The sequence below is a fragment of the Podarcis melisellensis genome (genome assembly GCF_964234715.1).
Source record: "Podarcis melisellensis genome assembly, chromosome: 14".
Lineage (NCBI taxonomy): Eukaryota > Metazoa > Chordata > Lepidosauria > Squamata > Lacertidae > Podarcis > Podarcis melisellensis.
This window is the reverse complement of record NC_138546.1, coordinates 35,894,561-35,910,676: the sequence shown is the minus strand read 5'-3', so window position 1 is coordinate 35,910,676 and position 16,116 is coordinate 35,894,561.

The following is a 16,116-nucleotide window of genomic DNA, read 5'->3' as shown; positions in this document are numbered from 1 at the left end:
TCTGACTGAGGTATGTAAAAGCACATGAACCAGACCTTTGAAGAGTTTGTAAGTAATCTAATTCTTAACTTACCAAACATGTGGCCTTTTCCTATGTTGGGAGAAGAGGGTAATTTTGGAACTCATTCGAAAGGGCATATTTTAAAGGTCTAACAGCCTATATTTCCACACTTTGCTGCATATTTTGGACTTTAAATCTCTGCTGGTGCTCTCTCAGCAAAGAGTACTTGCCCCAGACTTGGATTTTACACCCACCCCAGTACCAATGCAGACTGAGCACCATCAGTGCACAGAATGATAGCCAAAGAAAAGACAGCGGGGATTGAAAAGTAGAGAGGGGAAATTAGATGGAGTCACTTGGGAAAGGGGGCCAGAGGGAGATATGCATAGGTATAAAAAGGTTAGAGAGAAACATCTCATTGTTTGGATAGGTCATTTTGTGATTCACTCAGAAAAGCTATTTTTAAATGTCCCCAGGGATGGAAGTGAGAGTTCTACAGAGAAAACCAATGGAGAAACGCAGATTTTTTCTTAATGTAAGTGAAATGTGAGCACTGACACTCCCTCAAAAAGATATGGGGGGGTGAGCTCCCATTGCTGGGTCCCTGCTCCTGCCAACCTAGCAGTTCGAAAGCACCTCAAAAATGCAAGTAGATAAATAGGTACCACTCTGGCGGGAAGGTAAACGGCGTTTCCATGCGCTGCTCTGGTTCGCCAGAAGCGGTTTAGTCATGCTGGCCACATGACCTGGAAGCTGTACTCTGGCTCCCTCAGCCAATAAAGCGAGATGAGCGCTGCAATCCCAGAGTTGGTCATGACTGGACCTAATGGTCAGGGGGTCCCTTTACCTTTACCTATGCCATAGCAACATGCTTCCTGCCCTGCTGCGTCTGGCTTCTTGACTCCTAGTTTCCTGATCCTCGGACCCTTGGCTTCCTGACTCCTGGTTTCCAGACTCTCGTTCCTGCTCCCACCCCTCCGTCTTGCCCCTGGTCCTGATGCCTTCCGCCAGGACTTTGACTGGACTGTGACAGTCCCATTCTCCCTCCTTCCTGCTACCCCCATTCTGTCTTCCTGCCGGGGTCGTTTATTGTTTTCAGCAGAGCGTGTCCTGGAAACGGCAAGGCATTAATTGCAGGCCTGCCAAACTGTCAGCCTTTGGTCCCCATCCTATCTCAGCTAAAACACTTGCAGGGGGGAAATGTGCAAATAGAGCAAGTTGCCTGATAGCCAATCAATATGAAAGGCTTTGCTACCTAGCTCACATGGGAGTCCAGTGTTACACTCAGTGACATGGCGCATAACTTTGTGGCACGGCTGAGTCTGATGCTGTTGACATCTTTTTTCAAGCCAATCTGACAGCAGGAATTTGTCAGTCCTGTAAACTCTGATCTAAAGATCTTTTTGCTGGTTGTCGCAGGTGGGCAAAGTGCTTGTTGGTTTTCCATAGGCATCTGGTTGGCCACTGTGAGAACAGAATGCTGGACTAAATGAGCTATGGGCCTGGCCCACAGAGATCCAGCAGACTCATCTCTCTCTCTCTCTCTCTCTCTCTCTCTCTCTCTCTCTCTCTCTCTCTCTCTCTCTCTCTCTCTATGTTGGCCATGAACTGTATAGCCAGCTTAAAAAAAGATGAACACCACAAACCCTAACTGTGTCTACTCAGAAGTAAGTCCTGTTGAATTCACCAGGGCTTACTCTCACGTAAGTGGAATTGCCCATACCAAATAACTCCCCAAATGCTGCCTGAACAGGGAGAACATGACTACAGCAGTCGAGGCATTGCTAACTTCAAAACCAAATTGCTGCAATGCTGTTTACATGGGGCTCCCCTTGAGGTTGGGAGTGACCTGGGGAGTGTCCCAAAGACCAGAAAGAGAAGTATGGAAGGCCATATTTGGCCCCCAGTTCTGCGGTACAGCCAAGTACAGGTGAGCATCTCTCCAAAATCATAGCTCACTCACTCACATTCCTTATTGATTCACTGTTCTCCATTTAAAGGACACGAAGGTGGTCTATTTAGGACTTGGATGTTCAACAGGCAGTCTCCAGTTATCTGGATCTCTCCTATCTCCCTGCATTGCTGCATGCTGAGTGCACTTTCTGTCCTTTATTCCAATATCCTTTATGACCTTCTGCATCCTCGAGACCTTTATCACCCGCAAATTTCCTGTCTCAGAAATGGAGAGGGAACAAGATTTCTGATCCGAGATTTGCTTCCATTGCCAGTCATAGGCAATAGCTGTTAGTTAGAAGGGCAGAACTTGGAACGGGGCTTCTCCATCTGTTTCACCCTTTTCAGCAGGGATGTCACTGAAGTTTCTCACACCCACCTTTGTGAGGGTCTGCCCTGAAAGTTGGGCAGGACACATTGTTGCCTGTGGCAAAGGACTAGATAGCACCCTAAACCCACACATGTACAGAAGTCCAGTTGTATTGGACTTTGGTTCTCATTGCAGGGTTGCATCCTGCAGCACACCAGAGAGCATCCGACTGTCATAAACCCTGCAAAGGCATCAAGGTTGGGGTTGGATTGGCAAGCACCGGTTTAGAAGGAGGAAGAAACAGAGGAGGCCACTGAATGGTGGGTACATGGGTTGGAGGAAGGGCTGTGTCTCCCTTGTGTGTTCTGATATCCACTGCTATGGGAAGGGGGAATAGGGATGCTGACTCTTCCATCCCCTGAACTTGCTGCGGAGTGGAGAACCACAGGGGAGGTTGGAGAAGGTGCAATCAACTGAGTGGGGAAGCAGGAGGGCATCAGCAATAGAGGAGCCAGAACAGGAGGGTGCAGCTTGGTCATTTAGAACCAGATGCCACCTTCACCCACCCTTACACAGCACATCTTTGCAAGTTTGACATTCCCACAAGGCGAGAGTGTCTTGTGAGTGAACACGCCATGCCTTAAAAGCTTGGCAGGAGGAGCAGGGAAACTTGTTGGAACATCCTCGTTGCTTTCGTCGATTTCTGAACTCCTGAGCTCCTGAATCGTGACTTCTGAGCCCAGTGTCTGTTGCTGAGCCTTTCCTCCCCCCCCCAAAAAAAATCCTCCTGAAAACCCATCAATATTCTAGTGCAAATTTCACATCCTTGTATGCAATTTTGTCTAGCAAAGCAATTTTCCCTAATATTTGTATTTTATTGTCATGATGAAAATATTTTATTTTATCCAAGGGTCTGTATGCCCCAAACTGAAGCAATGGAAATAGAGGGAATTGTTTTTCCAGGGCTCTCCAATCCCAGTGCTTTTGGTGAGGGAAAATGCTGAAGGAAATAAATACCGGTAGCTTTGATTTTACATGCTTCTCGCTTTTCTCCAAGTTCTGCCTCTGAGGGGCATTATATATATATGGAACTGTGGTGGAGCCATTGAAGACTTTTCATTTGCTTCCCTTTCAAATTGAAACCAGTCCCTTTCCTTCCAAACCCTTCCAGATCTTTTTCATTTATTCCTTTTGATTTAATATTGCTGCTGTTTGTATTTTGCTCCCTCCACACTCTTCTACCCCATCCACACCCTTTCTTCCAAATCACAGTCATTTCTCATTTATTCTTCTTGATTTCAACTTGCTGCTGTTTGCATTTTTGAGTTGGAGCATCTTAAGTGTTGTTTGCATATTCTTAGCAGAGGCAGTGATCCCATCCCCATAGAACAGTTCTAGTCTCAGGAGCTTGTTTTATGGTCAATGTGTGTAGTCTGTTTTATACAGCCTCTCTCTCAAGTGATTTTATTCCGCCATTGTCTGTCTTACACTATTAAATTCTTAGTTCCTTCCTTCCTTCCTTCCTTCCTTCCTTCCTTCCTTCCTTCCTTCCTTCCTTCCTTCCTTCCTTCCTTCCTTCCTTCCTTCCTTCCTTCCTTCCTTCCTTCCTTCCTTCCTTCCTTCCCTTCTTCTTCTTCTTCTTCTTCTTCTTCTTCTTCTTCTTCTTCTTCTTCTTCTTCTTCTTCTTCTTCTTCTTCTTCTTCTTCTTCTCCTCCTCCTCCTCCTCCTCCTCCTCCTCCTCCTCCTCCTCCTCCTCCTTCTCCTTTCTTGGTTCTCCCCCTGCAATACAATAACCAAGCGACAGAGTTCTGTACTAGCTGCAGCTTCCAGACCATATTCAAGGATAGCCCTATGTAGAGTTCATTGCAGTAATCTATTTCTGCCCCCCTATCATTTTATTAATTTTTCTGTTTCACATTTTAGAATAATCATTGAAACAACCTTAAAATATCACATGGCGCCAGCCCACTCAAGTGCGGGGGCAAGCCGCCATGCCTGAGTTCTCGGCTGGATCTAGACACATTAAAAAAAATTAAAATATCAGGAAAATGCGTTGGAAAGCTCCTAATAGGAATCATGTTGCCGAAGGATCGAACTCTACAGTGCCATCTGGTTTCACAGTGTTATAACTCATGTAAAACACTTTTTAAAAAATCTAATGTAGCCGAGTCCCTAGTGTTATGAGAGAAGGAGGAAACCTTTTCTCTGTCCACTTTCTCTCAGCCATGCCTAATTTTATAAACTTCTATCATGTCCCCTCTTACTTGCCCTTTCTCCAAACTAAAACACTCCAAATGTTGTAACTTTTCCACATCGGGGATTGGCTTCTTCCCCTTGATCATTTTGGTTGTCCTTTCCTGAACGCTTTCCAACTTTACAGTTTCCTTTTTGAGGTTGTGTGTGTGTGTGTGTGTGTGTGTGTGTGTGTGTGTGTGTATCTCCATTATCCCTGTCCTGAATGGAGATTAGCTCAATGCAAGGAGAGTATTTTAGAAGCAGCACTTGAGTGACAGTTTGCTGGCTGGTCAAAGGCCCTACCTTTGCCAAAACCCAGGTACCCTCTGAAGCTTGTCACAGTGACCTACATATTCACTTTCATCTTGCAAATGCTGAAATGCTTTCAGTACAATGCTGCTTGCAAACAGTGGGCCATATGGAAACAGTACCATGGAACAACCTATCAAGAAAAAGATGGAAATTAGGGTAGACTTGAGGACAGTTATTTCCTTGGGTGGATGAAAGGAAGAAAACAAAACTGATGGCCGGCAGCTGTATATACTCATTACGGACATAAGAAGAGTCCTGATGGCTCCCAACAAAGAATGTGAAATGTGTGTCAAGAATAAAGGGAACCTGTGGAACCTCCCGGTGTTGTTGGACTACAACTCCCATCATCTAACAACCATTTGGCCATGGGAGTTAACGTTCTCGTTTTAGTTCCCCTGCTGCTGCCGTAGACCATACAGCATGGGTAGGCAAACTAAGGCCCGGGGGCTGGATCCGGCCCAATCGCCTTCTAAATCTGGCCCGCAGACGGTCCGGGAATCAGCGTGTTTTTACATGAGTAGAATGTGTCCTTTTATTTAAAATGCATCTCTGGGTTATTTGTGGGGCCTGCCTGGTGTTTTTACATGAGTAGAATGTGTGCTTTTATTTAAAATGCATCTCTAGGTTATTTGTGGGGCACAGGAATTTGTTCATTTTTCTTTCCAAAGTATAGCCCGGCCCCCCACAAGGTATGAAGGACAATGGACCGGCCCCCTGCGGAAAAGGTTTGCTGACCCCTGCCACACAGAGCTAGACAGGTCAATGGTGTAACCAGGTACAAGACTGATTCCTCTGACATGGTTTTCCCTATGCTGCTATTGGCCAATCGTAGGGGAGAGAGAAGTTTCCTTCTCTGCCATAGGAGGAGATGAAACAACTGAAAAAAAGTGAAACTCTATACTATTGGAATTTGGTCTACTAGGGCAAATGGGGCACGGCACCACCAACCCCAGCTATCCTTCAGCTACCCCCCATGTACCTGCCTTCCTGTTTATGAATCCAATGAGTAGCTCTGTCTGCAAGCTTCCTCCTCCTTAGGCCACGTTCACAGTAGTGCTATGAAACCACTTGAAAAAATCATGGCTTCCCCCAAAGAATTCTGGGAGCTGTTGTCTGTTAAGGGTGCCGAGAGTTGTAATTCCCCTCACAGAACTACAATTCCCTATGAAGGGGCTAGACAGCATCTTAAAAAGCAGAGACATCACTTTGCCAACAAAGGTTTTGAATTATGGTGCTGGAGGAGATTCTTGAGAGTCCCATGGACTGCAAGAAGATCAAACCGATCCATTCTGAAGGAAATCAGCCCTGAGTGCTCACTGGAAGGACAGATCATGAAGCTGAGGCTCCAATACTTTGGCCACCTCATGAGAAGAGAAGACTCCCTGGAAAAGACCCTGATGTTGGGAAAGATGGAGGGCACAAGGAGAAGGGGACGACAGAGGACGAGATGGTTGGACAGTGTTCTCGAAGCTACCAGGATGAGTTTGACCAAACTGTGGGAGACAGTGGAAGACTGGAGTGCCTGGCGTGCTCTGGTACACAGGGCCATGAAGAGTCGGACACGACTAAATGACTAAACAACAATAACAACAACATGAAGGGGCTGATTGTTTAAACCAGTCTCAGAATAGGAGGCCCCTAGCAACTCTCAGTAACTTTAACGAAAAACGGCTTCCACAATTCTTTGGGGGAACCCATGACTGTTCAGAGTGGTACCACAGTGCTTTGATGTGAATTCAACCTTTGTGTTTACATTATATAATTCAGTAGGGAGGAGAATGGGAGCAAAACTAGTATGAGATCGCTCTGCCTGTCATTGGCTCTGGCTTCCCCTACTGTCGATCTCTCTGCTTCTGTCCCACCAGCCCCAATGGGCACCTGTCACCATGGCATTTCTGCTTTTAAATCATATTTGGACATAGCCAGATCTTCAGGAAGAGTCAAGACTTTGGTGGGCCTGAGGAAGGAATGATCTCACAGCAGCTGAATCTTCAGTGTAAAGGGGAACAGCAATATAGATTTTAATTTCTGGGGAAAACTCTGGAAGAGCCATCTGAAGTTTACAGCATGTTATTCCTTGAAGGAGAACTACTCAAAAATGATTTACAGATGCTATTTAACACCGAGTAGACTTGCTAAGATGTATAAGCCTGAATCAGATAAGTGCTAGAGACGCAATGAGGTCAAGGGTATGTTCTTTCATATGTGGTGGACCTGTAAAAGGTAAAAAGAGTATTCGGAAATAATTTATAATGAACTGGAAAAAAGGTTTAAAAGCACCTTTCCAAAAACAACAACAACAACAAAAACGGAGTCCTGTTTGTTTGGGATAATATAGATGGAAATTCCCAGGTGTCAAAAATGGTTCTTTATGTATGCCACCACAGCGGCTCGTGTTTCATTAGCCCAACAATGGAAAAGGAGCAAGGTCTCAACCAAAGAAGAATGGCAACTTAAACTGATGGAATATGCGCAGCTTGCAGATCTATCTTATAGAATAAGAGAACAAGAAGAACATATATTTAAAGAAGAATGGAAAATGTTTATTAAGTATATGGGGGGAAATTGTGTACACTTGAAAACATTGGCAGCATTAAGATAAATTCAACAGTGTGAATAAGTCTCGATGGAAGTAATAGTGGAATACTGAATGGTTTAGTTTATATAAAATATGCAGGGATTTAAACGAACCATGGAAAGAGAAGAAGAGAAGTCGTTGATATTTTAAGGTTGTTTCAATGAATATTCTAAATTGTAAAACAGAAAATGTAATTTTCAGAAAATGTAAATATATGAATGAGAACAGCATGCCTCCAGGTTTGCCAGAAGGACCTCACACCTGCCAGTCACCAAATTTCCAGTGTGTTGATGCTCCATCTGATGGGCAGACCTCTTGCCTGGTTTCTGAAGTGCTCAGAGCTATAGGCTTTGCTCATAATGAGCCATGGCACTGATATAGAGCTGTTGGCACAACTTTGCTCAAGCTCTCGTTCTCTCTCACTCTTGCCAACCTATCCCTGGCTGCCACAGCCCTCCCAGATGCTATCAGCAGCCTGTTGTCCATCTCTTGCTCCAACAAACTGTCACCGTCTGAATGCCAAGGCAGGTGCAGAGCTGTGGTTACGGCAGGTGGTGGCACCTGTGCCCATTCAAGGCACGAAACCAAGACAACCTGTCTTCCCACCGTGAGAGAGGACCATTCACCTGGCAGGTAGCGATGCCTCCAAAATCACCCACATATCAATTCCTCCTTCGGTTTTGCAGTTCTCAGTTACCTGGCCTTGCTTCTGAAATAGAACTGATGTTTTGGAGGATTTTGTGTTGTTTTGGGTCTGTCATGCTTCTGCGGTTAGTACAGAGCATCACTCAGGCTCAGTTTAGCTCCTTGCCTTTCCTCCTGCTCTGCACCACTGATGCATGTACACACATTGATCAAAACGCTTCAATAGCACAGTTTAAATCCAACACTGTGCTGAGTGGGGCTGATCACAGTTGGAGTTACTGGGGTGGCCAACTCCCAAGAGACTGCGATCTACTCACAGAGTTAAAAACTGGCAATGATCTACCCCCTTTTTTAGGGGGGGTTCAGGTCAAAGTTGCTGAGCTGTTTTTAGGAAGGAGTAAGGCCCATTTTTGGGGGTTCAGGTCAAATTTGTAGAGTTGTTTTTAGGCAGGAGTAAGGCCCATTTTTAGGGGTTCAGGTCAAAGTTGATGAGCTGTTTTTAGGAAGGAGTAAGGCCCGTTTTTTAGGGTTCAGGTCAAAGTTGATGAGCTGTTTTTAGGAAGGAGTAAGGCCCATTTTTTGGGGTTCAGGTCAAAGTTGTTGAGCTGTTTTTAGGAAGGAGTATGGCCCGTTTTTAGGGGTTCAGGTCAAAGTTGATGGAGGAGCAAAAGCTGTTGAGCTTCTTTTGGGGGGAGCCACTGATCTACCACTGATCTACCACAGACGTCCAGTGATCTACCAGTAGATCACGATCTACCAGTACAGCAACATCTAGAGAACCACTGCTTCTCCATCCCTGCTTTAACCACGACACCCAGGACTCAAGGGACTTCACTGCCTAAGGCAGCGTGTGCCCCACCTGCAAGGCAAGATGCACAGTCCCCCAAGCTGGCCAAGTTATTTTCCATAGAATCATAGAATTGCAGAGTTGGAAGGGACCCTGAGGATCATCTAGTCCAACCCACTGCAATGCAGGAATATGCAGTCATCCCATTCGGGGATCGAACCTGCAGCCTTGGCATTATCAGCACCATGTGCTAACCAACTGAGCTATCCAGGCCCCCAAAGCAGGAAATCCCACAAGTGCCTTTCCATGGGAGTAAAAATGCAATACTAATAAATTTAATAACCAATAATTTGCTGCCCTTTCGTGACATCTAAAATCAGCTGCCTGAGGCAGCCTCCTCACTCTGCCTTACAGTAGGGCCGGCCCTGGCTACACCAGGATTCAACAGGGCTTACTTCCAAGCAAGTGGAGTTAGGATTGCAGCTTTATCTTCCAGCTTTTACACCTCTGGGATCTTTTTATTGCAGTTCTCAGCTGAAGAAATAAATCACAATGAGGAAAATGAACCCAAAGATATGCATTTAAATGCAAATTTTTATGCAGATGAGAGGAGGTACATTTCAAAAATGCATATTTAAATGCAAATTTCCATGCAATTTTTTTTTAACCAAATGTAAATCAATGGAGGAATGGAATGAAATGTACTTATGAATGACTGTAGACTGGAAATAGATTGATTTGTCCAAATTCAATTAAGACTGAAAGAACAATTTCTGGAGTTTCTGTTTGGAGGCTGTAGGAATGGCCGAGTGATTTTTGCGACATAAATGTATGAGTTTAATATCTTCTGTGGGTTTTCCAGGTTGACATTCAGCAAAGCAAGCTCCCCTGGATGGTGCAAAGATCATCTGAGGGCAGGAAAAATGTTAGCTGAGTGACCCTGAAAAAGAGGAGCCAAGAGGCAGAGAGAGCATTGCACTTTCTGAGGCACAATGGGAAATGGGATTATTTGTTCTGCTGTTGCTGTTGATTGCAGCGAAAGGGAGAAAGCAAGATTAATTTCATCGGCTGACATTTTGCAGCCCTGCCAGGAAAGTATATTACCCAGAGATGTTGCCTAACAAAGCTAGCGCAGTGTGGCCAACTGTGAGTGAAAGCTTTATGAAAACAACTTGAAGGATCGGTAGAGGAATCTGAAATTAGATGTGTTTGTCACAGCTCCCGACAAAGCGTCTGGTGTTGCGACTTTCCCTGCCTGTCACAACTGAGGTGACAAAAGCACATTCCGGCGGTGGCTGCAACTGATCTCTGGCTGGCAGAGTTGTGCTCTTTAACATTGCACATGCCCAACATCTTTAGATGCAACATGCATGGGCTTTAGTAGAGGAAATATCCATTTGCCTGCAGGAAGAAGCCAATGCACTCCAACTCTCATCAGCCCCATTGAGAATGACCAATAGGAGAAATTTATCAACATTCCTGCTTACCCAGACATTTGACATCTGAAAGTCCTGTCCCCAGCAAACAAGTGATTGCTTCTACAGGTATTTAACTTTTTTAAGGGGACACAGGTGGCACTGTGGGGACGCGGGTGGCGCTGTGGTCTAAACCACTGAGCCTAGGGCTTGCCAATAAGAAGGTTGGCAGTTCAAATCCCCGTGACGGGGTGAGCTCCCGTTGCTCGGTCCCTGCTCCTGCCAACCTAGCAGTTCGAAAGCACACCAGTGCAAGTAGGTAAATAGGTACCACTCTGGTGGGAAGGTAAATGGTGTTTCCGTGCACTGCTCTGGTTCGCCAGAAGTGGCTTAGTCATGCTGGCCACATGACCTGGAAAAACTGTCTGCGGACAAACATCGGCTCCCTCGGCCAGTAAAGCGAGATGAGTGCCGCAACCCTAGAGTCGTTCATGACTGGACTTAACTGTCAAGGGTCCTTTATCTTTTTAACTGTTTTCAGAACATTATTTTAAACTTTTTAAGACGTTTTAATTGCATTGCTTAAGTATTAACAAGTTTGCCGCTCTGGGCTCCTTTGATGGAAGGGAGGGATAGAAATGTAAATGATATTTATAACATAGATTATAGTGAGGGACATAGGCACTGAGTCAGGAGAGGTGCGAGATTCCTTTGTCCCCCCCAATAAAATATTTGAGCCCCCTCCCCAAATTTGTTGTTGTTGTTTAGTCGTTTAGTCGTGTCCGACTCTTCGTGACCCCATGGACCAGAGAACGCCAGGCACCTCTGTCCTCTACTGCCTCCCACAGTTTGGTCAAACTCATGCTGGTAGCCTCGAAATCACTATCCAACCATCTCGTCCTCTGTCGCCCCCTTCTCCTTGTGCCCTCCATCTTTCCCAACATCAGGGTCTTCTCCAGGGAGTCTTCTCTTCTCATGAGGTGAGACTCCCCAAATTACTGGGTGTTAAGTTGTGGGTGAAGATATCAGACGACACAGGGATTCTTCAGACAGCTCTTGTTTATTCACAGGCCAGAACAGAACTGAACTGAAGGGTTCTGCCAACCTGCTTATATAGAGCTCAACTACAAAGCAACAGTAACAACTTTCTGTAATTATCCAATCACTGAACGTCATTTTCAATTCCTTGTTTGCATATGCGGACCTGAGTGAAAACTATCTACAGTATTCCCCTGCTGGCCTAGGGTGAGAACTTCAGTACATAACACTAGGCATTGCCATTCAAGTGGTATTCATGTGACACATCTTGTGATCTATTATTTGGGGCTGGGCTTACCAGGCCCCCTTCTCGGCGGGGTTAGTTCCCATCATTCCTCCTCAGTCCAGCCCCTGACAGTAGATTACTTGTAGGGATGGGCTTTTGCTTTTTTCCTGGTAGATTTTTATCTATTTTTGATACTCCCCAATATATTATCACTGATTGCTTTGCCTGCAAGTAAAAACAGGCAAACAAACGAAAAGCTCACCTCTCTCCAGTGGCAATAAGTTTGTTTTAAACATCTTTAAATGATATTGTATGCCGCTGCAAATCACTTGTCATAGCCGCTCAGGAAAGCTAACAAGTTGCTGTTTTGCTGAGAAGGGGTTTCTCAGCCGTGTAAATCAGATTAATAAAGCGAGTGTTGTGCGATTCCAACTCTTCCTGGGGCGGCTGGAGGCTTGTCTGAAATATGTGCATTGTGTTTTTCCAGCTCTACTAGCTCTTTGGGGCCATTCAGTAGGATGGATGGATCAGACTGTCAGTTCTGCATGTATTCATTCATAAATCCATTTCAGCTGCCCCACTGATCACTGGCATGTTGTTTCTTTCACATTCACTGATGGCATATGATCAGGAAGGAAAACACGGAAGTAAAAATGCGGGAAAGAGGATAAAATGAAGTTCACCTTAATCAAGAAAAGTTCAAGCTGGAGAGCAGCCCCGTGACAGAAAGCCGTGAAGTGAGGAGTTCCCTGGACTGTGGAAAGAGCAACAACAACAACAACAACATAAGCCTCTGCTATTTTTGTGTTTAAACGGCTTGTGCTATTCCGCACCAGTGCTTGCAAAGGAAAAGAGTGTGCAATATGGCATTAGGGCTGCAAGGCAAGGTTTGCTGGATTAATCTCCTAAATGAGTCCAGAAACAGTAGGGTAATCTTTTCCTGGCTCCTTTTCATCATCTAAGCTCTCCTCTCTGCTGTTGTCAACACCGTGCTTCTCCTTCCCCCCTGAAACATACTGCACAACACAATAGAGGCAAACGGTTGCCTTGTCACTGCAGCATTTTCTGCTGTGCTTTGAGAATTCTTGGTGCGTGTTGTTAATGCTAAATGGAAGGACTGGTAGATCTACCATTCATGGCCTGTTTCCTGTCCTATATGAAAACCCGGAAGGTCAAAAAATTGGGACCTAAGAAACCCAGTTTTGGTGTGCTTTAAATTGGGTGTGGCGTTTCCATGTGCTGCTCCGGTTCGCCAGAAGCAGCTTAGTCATGCTGGCCACATGACCTGGAAGCTGTCTGCGGACAAACGCCAGCACCCTCGGCCAATAAAACGAGATGAGCGCCACAACCCCAGAGTCATCTGCGACTGGACCTAATGGTCAGGGGTCCCTTTACCTTTACTAAATTGGGTGTATGCAATTTACACTTAAGGACCATGGGTGGCGCTGTGGGTTAAACCAAAGAGCCTAGGACTTGCCGATCAGAAGGTCAGCGGTTCGAATCCCTGCGACGGGGTGAGCTCCTGTTACTGCTCCTGCAAACCTAGCAGTTCGAAAGCACGTCAAAAGTGCAAGTAGATAAATAGGTACCACTCCTGCGGGAAGGTAAACAGTGTTTCCATGCGCTGTGCTGGTTCACCAGAAGTGGCTTGCGATTTTCTTTAGACGTTCCTCGTGAAAATGTTTTAGTGTGCATTTTAGTGGGAATGGACACATTTTTGCAGGCAATTTTAAATAAAAACACTTTTTTTTTGCAAGCCGTTCCCCCTAATTTTCATCAATATGCACATTTTTATGAGCACTTCTGCCTAGCATTTTCAGACACACTGTTTGGTTGGATAACTGCATTGCAAAATTTTGGACAAGAGTGAATTTCGAGGAGAACGGTGCTGTGTATTTGCTTCAAGAAGTAGGACTGGTAGCCTGTCATTAAAATGCAAACAGAATTGAACCTCTCTGTCATCTTGACACACAGATGCATGTATACACAGATGCTTCATGGGGTCAGAAAATTCAGAGTGTGCAGAGTTCCCAACCTCATGGAACACCTGCGCAAGTCTGGCAGAGGTGAGCTGAAATGATTGCCTCAGCCATAGGGAAGAATTGAGGGTGGCTGATTTGGTTTATTTAGGGGGTCAGAGATCACAAAAACAAAATACATTTTTTCATCTCACACTGAGAAGAAAGAACAGCAGACAGGCAGATCTGTTGCTGATGTGGCAGGTTTAGGGAACCCTCCTATACACAGAAAGTCAGCATTAAGCAGACCAGTGTGTGTTAAGCAGGTGTAAGGGGAGTGGGTGGCACTGTGGTCTAAACCACTGAGCTTCTTGGGCTTACCAATCAGAAAGTCAGTGGTTCGAATCCCCATGATGGGGTGAGCTCCCGTTGTTCTGTCCCAGCTCCTGCCAACCTAGCAGTTCAAAAGCACATCAAGGTGCAAGTAGATAAATAGGTACTGCTGCGGCGGGAAGGTAAATGGTGTTTCCGTGCACTCTGGTTTCTGTCACGGTGTTCCATTATGCCAGAAGCGGTTTAGTCATGCTGGTCACATGACCTGGAAAGCTGTCTGTGGACAAATGCCGGCTCCTTCGGCCTAAAAGCGAGATGAGTGCCACAACCCCATAGTTGCCGTTGACTGGACTTGACTGGGGTCCTTTACCTTTACCTTTTTAAAGGTTACACCAGAATATGTACCAGCCTTATAAAGCCTACAAATACAAATTAACATATAATGCTTAAGAACAATTTAAAACAACCCCTCCCCAATAAACAACACCCATTCATAAAAGAGATTTGAAAAGATAAAGCAATCTGGGTAAAAGGGTATTAGGAAATAATTCATAATGAATTGAAAAAAAAAATGTTTAAAAGTACTTTCCCAAAAAACCCAGAGTTCCTTTTGTTGGGGATAATTCATACAGAAATTCCCAGGTGTCAAAAAAGGTTATTTTTGTATGCCACTACTGCAGCCCGTGTTTTGTTAGCCCCAAAATAGAAAACGACTGAGGTCCCAACTAAAGAAGAGTGGCAACTTAAGCTGATGGAATATGCCCAGCTTGCAGACTTAACATATAAAATAAGAGAACAAGAAGAACATACATTTAAAGAAGATTAGAAAATGTTTATTAAATATACGGGGGGGGGGGGAATTGTGTACACTTGAAAATGTGGGCAGCATTAAGATAAATTCAACAGCGTAGACACATTTTGATGGATGTAATAATGGAATTCTGAATGGTTTATGTAAAATATGCAGGGATTTATGGTATGCAAAATGAACCATGGAAAGAGAAGAAGCAAAGTCATTGATATTGTAAGGATGTTTAAATGAGTATTTAGAAGTGTAAAACAGAAAATATAATTAAAATTATATATAAAAAAGTAAAGAAAAGATAAAGCAATCAGAGCAGTTGTACATCTTACGAAACCGTAGCCCTGTTTGCTCATGAAGGCTCTTCTCCATACATCAGATACAGATGTGGATGCCAGGTGACAGCAGCTTCCACACCCAGCACTGTGCATCAACATCTGGAATGGGTGTGGAAGGACCCTCTCCTATACATAAGGCCTATCCAGCTCTTAAGAAACATACAAAGCTTCCTTACACTGAAGTCAGACCGAAAGCCCATTTAGCTCAGCATTGTCTGTACTGATTGGCAGCTGGTTTCTGGGGTTTCAGAGAAGAGTCTACCTGGAGATGCCAGGGATTGAACCAGACATCTTCTGCATGAAAAGCAGGTGTTCCATCAGTGAGCTACACTAGGCTACAGCCCTTCCTTCCCTTTCAAGAACCATTCCTGTCCAAGAACTTACCATGAACCTTGTTCTCTTAGAATGGCAGTGGCGCCTACCTGAGAGGTGCCGGAACTGAGTTCTGGTGAGTTCCAGCTAAAAAAAATTGTGGTTCTTCTCATGAGTCAGTTGGATGTCAGTTAAGCTTCTTAAATCCCAGTGACTTCAGGCAGAGCACCCTTTAGCATATGGGTAGGCAAACTAAGGCCCAGGGACTGGATCAGACCCAATTGCCTTCTAAATCCGGCCCATGGATGGTTCAGGAATCAGCGTGTTTTTACATGAGTAGAATGTGTGCTTTTATTTAAAATGCATCTCTGGGTTATTTGTGAGGCATAGGAATTCGTTCATTCCCCCTCCCTTCCAAAATATCGTCTGGCCCCCCACAAAGTCCGAGGGACAATGGACTGGCCGCCTGCTGAAAAAGTCTGCTGACCCCAGCTTAGCTGAAATAGATTATTATGAACTGATTTACTCCATCAATTTCCAAACGTCTAGCTAAATTTAAGCATGTTGACTTTATGTATTCCAGATTATTGCTGTTTATCTATTAACTATGAGTACAGTCTCAGCTTCAACTCTTTTGACATCTTCTGCACATGGCTATTTGACATCTTTTAGAACAATAATATTAAAATTCCAGTGCCATAGCAACTGGAAATGCTGGTCATGAATTATTCCATTATGATGAACAAAAGATCGTCGGGATCACTTCCAGAGCTATCTTTCTCCGCTGTTAACCTGTTTTATGGTTCTGTAGCACCAAGAGCAAAGACTCTTCCCCGCTTGTCATTTAGGAGATGAACTTGGCAGACTCTCTGC